Raw genomic sequence first — 10,842 nt, 5'->3', positions numbered from 1 at the left:
GCCCCACTGGCTCAGACCACGTCTCCGGGCTGACTCTTCATGGACAAAGGACAGGCTGTCTCTGACCAGAAACGAAGTTAATCCCGGGCGAGGGAATTCGGATGTGGTGCCCAAGCTCTTCCTGACATGGCTTCCCCTGGGCTGAGTCACCGAGTTCTCTGTTGGAGAAACCCCCTATGGCTACAAGCTGTGGCACGTTAGGCCTCCACTAGAAAGCAGAAAGGCAGGTAGCATAGGGTTTTGTTCTAGAAGGAAGCTTGGAGGCTAGGAATTTACTTATAAGCTTAGGTACTTTGTTATGAAGATCAAAGGCCCTGGGGCTCTCCCACCCCTGATGGCAAGAAGTGGTGTATGGGGTCCTTAGGGCGGAGACCCCTTTGCCCTGGCAGCCCCCAGCTTGGGGGTCGGGGGCGCTTTTGATGGAGATGTGTCAGGTAGATGTTGAATGCTTTGCTCTTTAGTAAGGACTACGTAGGGGCTTAAGGAGCAGTAAAATACTGAGTAGGAGTTGCTTTGTATGAAGAGGTCATCTGATGCCAGGAATGGCTGAGGCTGGTTGGAGACACCAGAGACCAAGACATGGGGGTACGTTAGGGTGGGGGTCACTCCTGCGCAGAGACCCAGCCCAGAGCTTGGCCGGCAGTTGTGATCCCTAAGTATTTGCTGAAGGAAGGCTTGAAGGGGTGAACGCAGGGGAAACATTACTCTACAACAGGATTCTGGATGAGAAGATGCAAAAACGAAGGGCTGCATGAGGCACCCTTCCAGCCCAGAGCTATAGCCCACATACTGGGTCTGAGAGGGGACAGTTCCGATGGCTCAAAGGCTGCCCCTCTCCATAGAAGGAAACGTAGTGAAGGGGAGCATCAGGGGCTTTCAGGTCCTGTGCTATTGATGAGGGAGCCTGGGGCAAACTGAGGGAAAAATAGAGGCTTACAGCACCCACCTCCCAGCAGGGGTATCCACACCAGGCCTCAGGCTCTCCTAGTGGCTCAAGAACAAAGGGGAGAAAACAAATGGTTAACTAAGATCACAGGGAAGCAGGACAGGAGTCTCCTTCAGTTTAAGAAGATCTTCCTAACGGGCACACTGCATACACTATTGTAGCCAACTTGGCAGTAAGGGGTCTTATNGAGCCTGGGGCAAACTGAGGGAAAAATAGAGGCTTACAGCACCCACCTCCCAGCAGGGGTATCCACACCAGGCCTCAGGCTCTCCTAGTGGCTCAAGAACAAAGGGGAGAAAACAAATGGTTAACTAAGATCACAGGGAAGCAGGACAGGAGTCTCCTTCAGTTTAAGAAGATCTTCCTAACGGGCACACTGCATACACTGTATTGTAGCCAACTTGGCAGTAAGGGGTCTTATAAAGAAGAGATTGACCCTTAAAGAGGATCTTCACAAATTACAAGATAAAGGCAATCTTGCCAATAGACCAATCTCCAGAAACCCATAGGCCCAGTTTTCTGGAGCCCAAGCGTTGCCACCCCTCCACAGTGAGGTGGGGAACAAAGGCAGGAAGAAACCAGCAGGTAAAAGCAAGCTTCCTCATAGCCTGGATGGAACGCCTACAGTCCCCCTGAGGTCTTCCTAGAGGAAAGACAACCTTAGCCTGATGATAGCAAGGCCTCAGGGATCTTAGAAGTCCTCTGGAGGCCACCGTTTGACTTCACCTCCCCCAACTCCCAAGTATAGAATCACTTCTCACAACCCGAGGGCAGCTCTTTTGCGGAAAACTTTCTGCCCTGAGGTCCTGTCCCCATGCTCTTATCAAGTCACCTTTTGGCACCAAAGAAGTCTTCAAGAATCCTTTCTTGGCCATCAGTTCTAGACACCATGAACCCCCAACCATTACCCCAAAACCTCATCACCAGGAGGAGAAAGATGGCAATGAAGGAGACGGTCAGGCCTTCTTCCTCACAGGGTCCCTTCGAGGGCTGGGGAGAAGGCCCACACGCCCAGCACTTGGGTAGAACGGAATCATACAAAGTTCAGTAAATATTACTCCAACAGTGAAGGACTTTGCTGTGTGGTAGATTTATGAATTTAGGTATTTATACGTGTGTATGCACTCTTAAAAAAAAGCATCAAAGGAAAAAATGCTTCCTATTTTACGTGAGAGAGGGCATCTGGGTGGCTCAGGTGCTGAGTGTCTGACCTTGGTTTCGGCTCAGGTCATGTTGTCAGTTCTGGGAGTTCCCATCCCACATCAGGGCTCTTTACAGACAATGCAGTGTGTGCTTGGGACTCCCGGTCTCCCACTCTCTCTATCCCTCCCCTACTCACGTAGTCTCTCAACATTAATACATTCTCAAGTCAGAAACAAGGTCAAAAAGCAAGTTTTTACTGAGTGCACCTGGTCAGTTCTCAGGACCAGTTTGTTCCTTACAAGGACAAGTGCATTCATTTGGCTGCTCTAACCCAACCACCACAGCTTCGGGGGCTGTACAGGTTTCTTCTAGTTCTGGAGGCTGGGCCATCCAACACCACGCGCCAGCCAGATCCGTTCCTGGGGAGGCCCCTTCCTGGCTTGCAGACAGCTTTCTTGCCATCTTCTCTGCAGAGAGGTCCTTACTCTCCTGCGTCTTCCTCTAAAGGCACCAACCCCAATCGTGAAGGCTCCTCTCATGACCGGATCACCTGATGAAGGTCCCGGGTCCAAATCCCTTCACAGTGGGGATTAGGATTTCAATCCATCAGTTCTGGGGGGACCCACTCAGTCTGCAACAGGAAAAAGGATAGGTCATAAGGTTGTTAGAATGGTTAGTTAAGGGATTTCTAGATCTTAGGGTCACTATCCAGTGACTATGGATTGCTTTTGCAAGATTGTTTTACCTTTCTATCAGTTTTAATGGGTTTTTGCCTAGTGTTTCAGGTAACAAAGTTTTCTTACTCTAGGTTACTATAGTATTGTTCTGATCATCTGTTTTTATAGAAGTTACTGTATCACTTTATTCATTCTGTTGGAGTAGGTTCAGTTGAGAGGCTCTGATCTCGGGTCCTTCAAGAGGGTGCAATTAGAGATTGGCTGTGGGTTGACACCCCTGAATATTGTAACGGGGCAAGAGCATCAAGACAGCCCCTTGGCCATGTGTGTGGCCCTAGGCTAGGACAGCTGCAGTACCTGGGGTGGCCAGACCTTTCTCCGTGCGGCTAGTGGAGGTGGTCACCTGCAGGAACAGCTACGTGGTCAGCCTCTTCCACGGGGGCGGACTCCCAGCATTCCAAGAGCCAGAAATTCTAGGTCTTCTTCCATCCTCACCGCTCACTTTTGCCATCTCCCGTTGTCTAGGGCCAGCCCAGATTCAGGGAGAGGGGACCACACTAGAGCGTGAGCATCAGCACCAGCACACATGGGCCCATGGGGAAGCCATCCTGAGAAGTGAGCTGCTGAAAGCAGAAGTCCATCACTTGGCATAGGGTTCCCAAGTTTAGATCATTCCACACAGAAAATTTTTTCTTGGACTTCAAATTGCTGTTGATACCGGAGAGCCAGATTGTACTTAGAAATCTTGAAAGACACATTCTAGAAATGCTGGACCTCCAAGTTTCTTCTTGTGGCCAGGAGTAGTGAAGAATGACCTCAACAACTTCAAGGAAGTAAAGTTCAAGTATGCTGGAGACCCTATATTCCTAGGGTCTCATAGCCTCCGCCCATGCCCCACATCCTAGAGAACCTTCATCAGATCCATTATGGGCTCTGAAGCTCTGGGATCAAGCAGGTTTTGAAGGAAGTTCATTACACTATTATACTTGGAGACACCGTTCTAGTGACAGCTACGGAATTTGCCCCAATTATGAATAGCAGTCATTGATTCCTTCCTTCCCTTATCCAGATTACCTTCCACAGGTCAGCCATTAGTTTGGCATCACGTGTTAGTGTCGTACGTGTGCACATGTGTTCAAGTACATCTCAAGCAAGTTTTCCACAAAGATCAACTTTTAAGGATTTACCCTCCTTATGTCTGCACTGTGCAAACTTTTACCACTTTCTGTCCAACACTTTCTGCCCTCCAGCCCGCGAGTCCTTGTGCACACCTCACTTCAGAAGCAGAGGTCAAGATCCACTTCTTAATGGAACTGTCCCTGGAGTATTGCAACCAGAGGGCAATCCCGCCCCCTCTTAGCCTCAAAATACCGTTTGTTCTGACAGTGCTGCCTCTTAGCATACCTGGATTTCCCACATTTATTGGCACTTAGCTATTAATGCCTAAAATCCTCCACTCTAGTTCTTTATGATCACTTTACTGGGTCTGTTCATTATATAAAACCAAAGTAAGCAACTAGGCATTTAGTCCAAATGGTTAAGCAAGCTGTGCACCTAACATGGAGACTGAATGCATGACCCCGAGATCACGAGTCTCTATAAAGTGCATCAGTCAAGGGTCCCACCACCATGGGTATTAAGCACCTCGAAAAACAGTCTAATTTTTTTTCTTCACCACTAGATCCTCAGTACCCACCAGGAAGGCTGGGGCAGGTTACCTGTTACAGGCGTATGTGGAACCGACTTTGGGGCCAGTGCAGGCCTTCAGCACGTGCACCTAGGACCTCACCGGTGGGTAAACGGCCACGCGGTTCATGCCTCCACTTCTGTACCAAGTGGACAGTGCACCGGCCCCCTAGCTTGTGTGGGTGTTGTCATGACAACTGGTGCCAAATAAAGGAACAGTTCCCACCAGGGCAGGAAGTTTGAGTTTGTAAACCTGCTGTTACTTGGATTTAAGGAAGCACAGCATCAGAAGTTACCTTCAAGTCTAACAACGTGTCGGCCTCATGATCCCCAGTAACAGAACAAGTTAACCTTCACGGTTTTGATCCCATTCTTCCCAGTGGATCATGCTCCATCTCGGGTTTTTAAATGTCTGAGAGCAGACACCCTGGGGTGCCCCAAACATCCCCAGGGCGAGTTTTGATTTCCTGGTCCCTCTGTCTCTGCTGCACTTCCTATGGCTCTCGGCTCAACCTCCAGCAGAGTACGAGCAGCAGACACTGAGCGAGGGCTTCCGCGCGGCCTGAAGCACCATTTGCAGCATCTGCGGAACCCGCAACCCTCGAGGCCATGGCTTTCCGCTGACACAGCAGGTGGGGCACTCAGAATAATTCCATCCAGGTATTTTCTGTCAACTCCAAGCAGCAGGCTCATGCGTACAGCACTCCTCTTCTCCCCCAGGACCTCCATGGGGAGCAGGGGAATGAACAAAAGCTTGGAGGTGGAGATTTTGGGGACTTCCTCATTGTACGTCAGCCTCAAGCCCCCTTTTTGAGTCCTTTCTGGTACCCTCCCCACCTTTGTTTTCCATGTGTACCTATTCGTCTTCCATTCCCTCATGTACTGCTTTACACGGCACGGTGGGGAGCCCGCCACGCACCAGGCACCCAGGAGGGCAGCACGTGAGCAGGGCCACATTAGAGGTGCTGACCCCCAAGAGTGAGAGGAGCTCCCTGATGCTCCTTTTTCTTAGAGCCTATTTTCAACTAGTACTAACTCCCTCAGCTTGCCTGGTGGGAGCCGTGGTTCTACCTGAGCACCAGCCCTGGAGAGTGGGGCTACCGTGGGTCTGGGGGGCTTGCAGGAACCCCACAACAGGTCTGTTTCCCAGTAAGATCACGGTTCAAGGAAGTGCTGTTGAGAAGAGCTAGTAGAATGGAAAGGAGAGCAAGTTCAGCGATCGACATTAGAAGATGCTCCTGACACTCAGGAANAAAGCTTCTTGAAGCAAGGGCTCCCTCACATGGGGACCAAAAAAGGATTGCAAGGTCTTCGGCCTGACCAGGGACTTCCAGACCCAGGAAAAAAACAAGACAGAACAGGGTTTAGCAAAGATGGCTTTGAATGCCCGAGAGGGGCTCTCGGAGAGGAGCCCCAGGAAGTCTGGGTGGATTCACCACATGTCACCCTGCACCACTGCCAAGGAGACTTTGCAGTCGGGTGTGGATGGGCTGGAACCAGAGGAGTCTTGAGGCCTCAGATCATTCTGGGAGCTCAGGGCCAAGGCATGAGGTGGTGGCCAGGCACCAGGGTGAAGAGCCCACACTCCAGGTATGTGACATTAGCGGTTTCCACCCCGTGAATGTGGGGCTAGAGGAGCGGGGGTCCCCACACAGAGCTGCGACATGGCTTCTAACAGAAGGGCAGCCCCCGGTGCGGAAGGACCTCTGTATCCTTTCAGCAAAGTCAATTCTGGGTCTTAATTAAGCTTTCACTCCGACTTGGGGCATTTTCAGGACAAGAGTGCAGATCCTTCTAACAACACTTGAAAGACTACAGGACTTGGACTTACTGCCTGAGCTCTGAAAGCTTCTGGGTTTGTGTGTGTTTGTCTTAGACCCTTCCTTCCGTTCCCCGTGCACTGCAGTGACCTTGCGCGTCTCCGGCTCTACAGCCTGCTCGTGCCGTTGCCCAGGAGCCCTCAGCCTCTCTTCTGGGCTCCTCGAGTGTGAGCCACATAGCTGGTGTTCATGCTTTTCTCCCGGATCCGACAGCAGGACGCTGCCTGCCGGGCCGTCTTGTGCCAAGTGGGGGGGAACTAACGTGGGCCCCTGCCCTTCTCATGCCTGCCTTCCTGTGGCCACAGGGGGGGTGCGAGTCCTGGCCACACGGGAAACCCGGGTGGCCCATGGATCCGGAGGGACAATCTCTCCACGAGGGAGGAAGGGGAGGGGGAATCACCAAACGACCGCAGATGAGTCCACACCCCCATGGTGCTGAGGGGCAATCCCGTTTTTATATTCCCAAGTATCTCCCCCAAATAACCTGTAAGAACCCAGTATTTATTCATTTCACCCAGATTTGGCAGATACCGGCCCAATATACACACGAGTCCTCCCCACCCCCAGTTGTCAGGACAAATACTTGACTGGCTTGTAAGCAGCCACTGCCTGGGCTCTTTGGGGTGCCCTCTTGCTGCAGACAGATCCGGCAGCCCCAGCTCCTCCCTCAGGGACCCTTCATTCTCACGTACACAGGTCCACGCCCGGAATCCCAGAAACAAGAGGCTTCATCTTCACAGCCCAGTCCTGCAGCGTCTCTTCAGTGTGGCTGAGGCCAACCCTCTCGTTTAGCAGTTGGACCAACACCCCTGATTCACCTACAACCAGGTTCAAGGAAAGACACTCAGACTCGTGGACTAGGCTGTAGTTTTGCCTTTACTACTGAGGGTGTAGTAGAGGAGTCATGGCCCCCAGAGATCTCCCCATGACCTAACCCCTGGGCCAGGGAAGGTTAAATGGCTAAGATGGAGACAGGATGGGAAGTCTGAAGAACAGGTCATGCAAGGATCACCCGCGTGGGCCTCATGTCCTGAGGCACAGGGGACCATGCGACCAGAGGCAGGGAGCAAACAGTGCTGGCAGCGCAGAACCCCCTCCCCTGGAGCTCCAGTTCCAAGCACAGCCGAGGGCACCTGCACTTCAGCTGATACGGGGTTTGGACTTAAGGCCCCCAAATCGAGAGAACACATCTGTTTTAAGCCCCTCCCCCCACTCCAATTTGTGGTAATGTGTCCCAGCAGCCACGGGACATCATACAGGCTGAATGCCTTCAGGTGGACTCCACCTCCATGAGTTGGTATAGAAGGAAGAACTTTGCTCCGGAAGCATCAGAACAGGCTTCAGACATGGTGGCAGTGGCCCTGGGGCTGGGATGAGCTAGCGTCGGACGAGCATGGAAGGGTGACAAACAGGACGGCATCTGGAGTAAGGACCCCTCCGTTCGCCTGGAACACAGTTTACAAAGGTGGCAGGAGAGCACAGCGAGGGGAGGGACACCCAACGATAGACCGGAGACCTAATCCCTGGGCAGAAAGGTATGTGGCTCCCCCCACAGGGGTGGAGATTCAGTGAAGATCAACAACTGAGCAACCACCACCACGCTAGCCAGATGCCGATCTGTGAGCTGGGCAGAGCCTTGGTTACTTCTGCGTGGACCCCAAGGACTCCATAAACATAGGAAGCTTGGAGGCAGAGCGACAGCCTTCTGGCCTGAGCAGTGGAAGCTCACGCTGGTCTGCGGCCAGACCTACTGGCCAGAGAAGGAAATCAACAGCTTCAACAGAATCCTTTCTCAGATGTAAACTGAGACAGGTGTGTGAGGCTGCTTCCAGGAAGTCACCTTTAGAAGCGTGCACCTTGCCTGAGCGAAGATAAAAACTGGCCAAGTCCCCATGCAGAGTCCTGTAGGGATTGTCTGATGGTTTCCTTTGAAGTCCCCAAGAGCAGGCCTAAGAGAAGCAGAGAGCAGTCAAGTGTCAAGGCAGCAGAGGCAGGACCTCACAAGAGACAGATCCCCATGAGGGGCCCACATGCACCCTCGGGGGGCACACAGGAGGGTCACTGGTACTACTTTTAAAAGAGCTTCTACTGGACAGTTCTGTAGTCAGAGGCAGGGCAGTGGCTTCATGAACACCTGGTTATACCAGCCAGAGTCCAGCCTCAGAGACCTCACCCTTGGACTTGACCTCCCATTTGTCCAAGGTCAGGGGAAGTTCATTCCAATTCTAAGACTGTGTGGAGATTGTTTATTTTTCAGGACAGTGGGAAAGGAATTGGGGGCTGACCTCCGTTTATTTTCAATTGGATTTTAGAGTCCTATCTTAAAATCTATCTCACATGATTATCATGCCTTTCTCAACCACTTCAGATTGCAAATATTGTTAGTTCATTTTAGATGCTGAGAACTCACAATTGACTTTTAAATAAGTGCCAGCCTCTTTCCAACAGTCTCTCCTACCCTTAGGATTTCGTACACTATTTCTAATTTACTTCAGTTGCCTACCCAGCACACAAAGGGGGGAGGAAATACACTTGACCATCGAGCTGTGGGGGGAAATGGTAGGCTTTCACCATGGCTCAAGAAAACCAAAGCATTTTTTAAAAGAATTGTGAAGATTGGTCTTGGCTTGTGTGTTATGGTCACAGCTATCAGGTGAACTTAGATATCACAGCTACCCATAGACCACATGTAGATCAAACTACCTTCGGCTTTCCGTGATATGGTCCTGAATAGTCACAAGCATACATCGCAGTTAACTCTACAACATATCTCCTATCAATATGCAAAGTGTAATTCCCTAGTTAAGATTCCTAACTAGCTGGACAAACCACTAAAACCATGGGGGCCCCTGGAGATGTAAGTGGAGACAGGGAACAGAATAGCACGCCGAGTTCTTCCAGACCCCAGCACCCTCCCACCCTAGAGCTGTGGGGATGCAAAGCTTCCTCTGCTGTGCTGCACTTTTGAGGTTGACTTCGCATCAAAGGTCATCTTATCAGAGAGGCATGCTCTACCCACCCCATGACACATCGGCTACATCAGTTTCCGTTTAGTGGGCAGGATTATGATGTGGAGGAGTCCATGATCTTGTCCTGAAAGCCTTGTTCCAATTGTTCATTTTGCGGATATGTAGCAAGTCCCAAGTATCTCGAACCAAAATGTGGTGGACACGCAGGTTTGCCGAGTACCTGCTCTGCCCCAGGCACAGTTCACCCATTTCATAGATGTAATGAAGAAAACAAGGTCCTTGTTCACCTGTAATTGTGCTTCCAGGGGGAAAGGAATAAGCCATCAATTACGTGCTAAGTAGTAGTGTTATGAAAGAAAAGCCGACACTAGGGGTAGAGGCAGTCCTAGTCGTATGCTGGTCCCGGGGGTGCGAGCAGCGGCCCCGGCAGACCGCGTTTCTGGGGTGCAACGGAGCAGAGGCCTGGATCAAGTTAGGGAGAGATGTGCAGGAAGCATTCCCGGTAGAATGAACCCATTATGCCAAGGATGGTCTCATGACTAGAGGCTTGGGGGATTTGGGGGGACAGGATGTTGAGGGCCAGACAGTTGGGGTGCATAGGCCCCGGGGAGGATGCAGTCTTGCCTGCCCTCCAGCTTCTCGCTGAGGCCATGGAGATTTTCCAGGCATCCTTCACATCGAGACTCCTTAAAATAGTCTTCAAGACTCCAGTCTGTCAGCTACAAGTCGTGGATGCTTTACTGTTCGAATCCTAGCATGTACATTTTACCTACATTTGAAACCTCATGACTTCACTCAACTAGATCCATGTGGCCTGAGGATTCTCTTCCAAGAGGGCCCTGTGAGCGAACAAATTACCCAGAATATGCCACATGGCAGAGTTCCCCCACAGGATTCTGGGAGTGTTTACCTAACACATCTGTTCTTTTGAGATGAAGGTGTCAGAAAAGGAGAAAGTCTTGTGAAGGTCATGGACACCCCTGTTTACATTTGGCGTCCTTGGTAGGGAGAGCCCAGAGGGCTGGGCAACAGCGGAGTTTCCTGGATTTAACAATCTCTCCTCCACGAGAAACAACCCAAGTAACACCTTCTCAGGTGCTACGTGTCAGGCTAACCCAGGATAGGGGAGGACTTTAAGGTTATCCCAGGCCAGCCTGCTGTTTATTCAAAGAATCTCTCTACCACCTTTTAAAGATGTAGGCTTGGGGTGGCTGGGTGGCTCAGATGGTCAAGCGTCTGGTTCTTCATCTTGACTGAGGTCATCATCTCACGGTTTGGGAGACTGAGCCCACATCAGGCTCTGTGCTGAGAGAAGACCCTGCCTGGGACTCGCTCATTCCCCACCCCATCCCCCTTGCTCTCTCTCAAAGACACAGGCTTACTAGTGTTGCCATATGGCTATTTTTTCAACAGTTGAGTGCGACCAAGTGTCTGAGACAGACAAGCTCATGTAGAGGGACCTTCCCATAATTCCTAACTGCAAAGCACCTTTTTCAGGGCAGGAGGGGCTGAGGCTGATGGGTGCCCAGGCCAGGGCTGGGTACTAGAGTGAGGGGGACAAACCATGTGGACACACCAAGAGGACCGGGGGGGGGGGGGGT

General features: G+C 51.3%; 2 long non-coding RNA genes across 2 annotated transcripts in view; both read right to left on the bottom strand.

Annotated features, from left to right (window-relative positions):
• Positions 1-2,322: 2,322 nt before the first annotated feature.
• Positions 2,323-7,051, bottom strand: LOC144236250 (uncharacterized). Its single transcript, XR_013336471.1, has 2 exons — positions 6,965-7,051; positions 2,323-2,720 (listed from the first exon to the last, which is right to left on the bottom strand). It is a non-coding gene; the product is annotated as an uncharacterized LOC144236250 (long non-coding RNA).
• A 101-nt stretch (positions 7,052-7,152) lies between these two features.
• Positions 7,153-10,842, bottom strand: part of LOC144236246 (uncharacterized) — a 69,957-nt gene continuing 66,267 nt past the window's right edge. Inside the window, exon 4 of the long non-coding RNA XR_013336467.1 lies at positions 7,153-8,221. This is a non-coding gene — a long non-coding RNA (uncharacterized LOC144236246). The remainder of the gene's footprint in view (positions 8,222-10,842) is intronic.

Source organism: Crocuta crocuta, unplaced genomic scaffold (genome assembly GCF_008692635.1).
Source record: "Crocuta crocuta isolate KB4526 unplaced genomic scaffold, BGI_CrCroc_1.0 scaffold80, whole genome shotgun sequence".
Classification (NCBI taxonomy): Eukaryota; Metazoa; Chordata; class Mammalia; order Carnivora; family Hyaenidae; genus Crocuta; species Crocuta crocuta.
The sequence above is the reverse complement of the archived record's forward strand: the minus strand, read 5'-3'. Positions and strand labels throughout refer to the sequence as shown.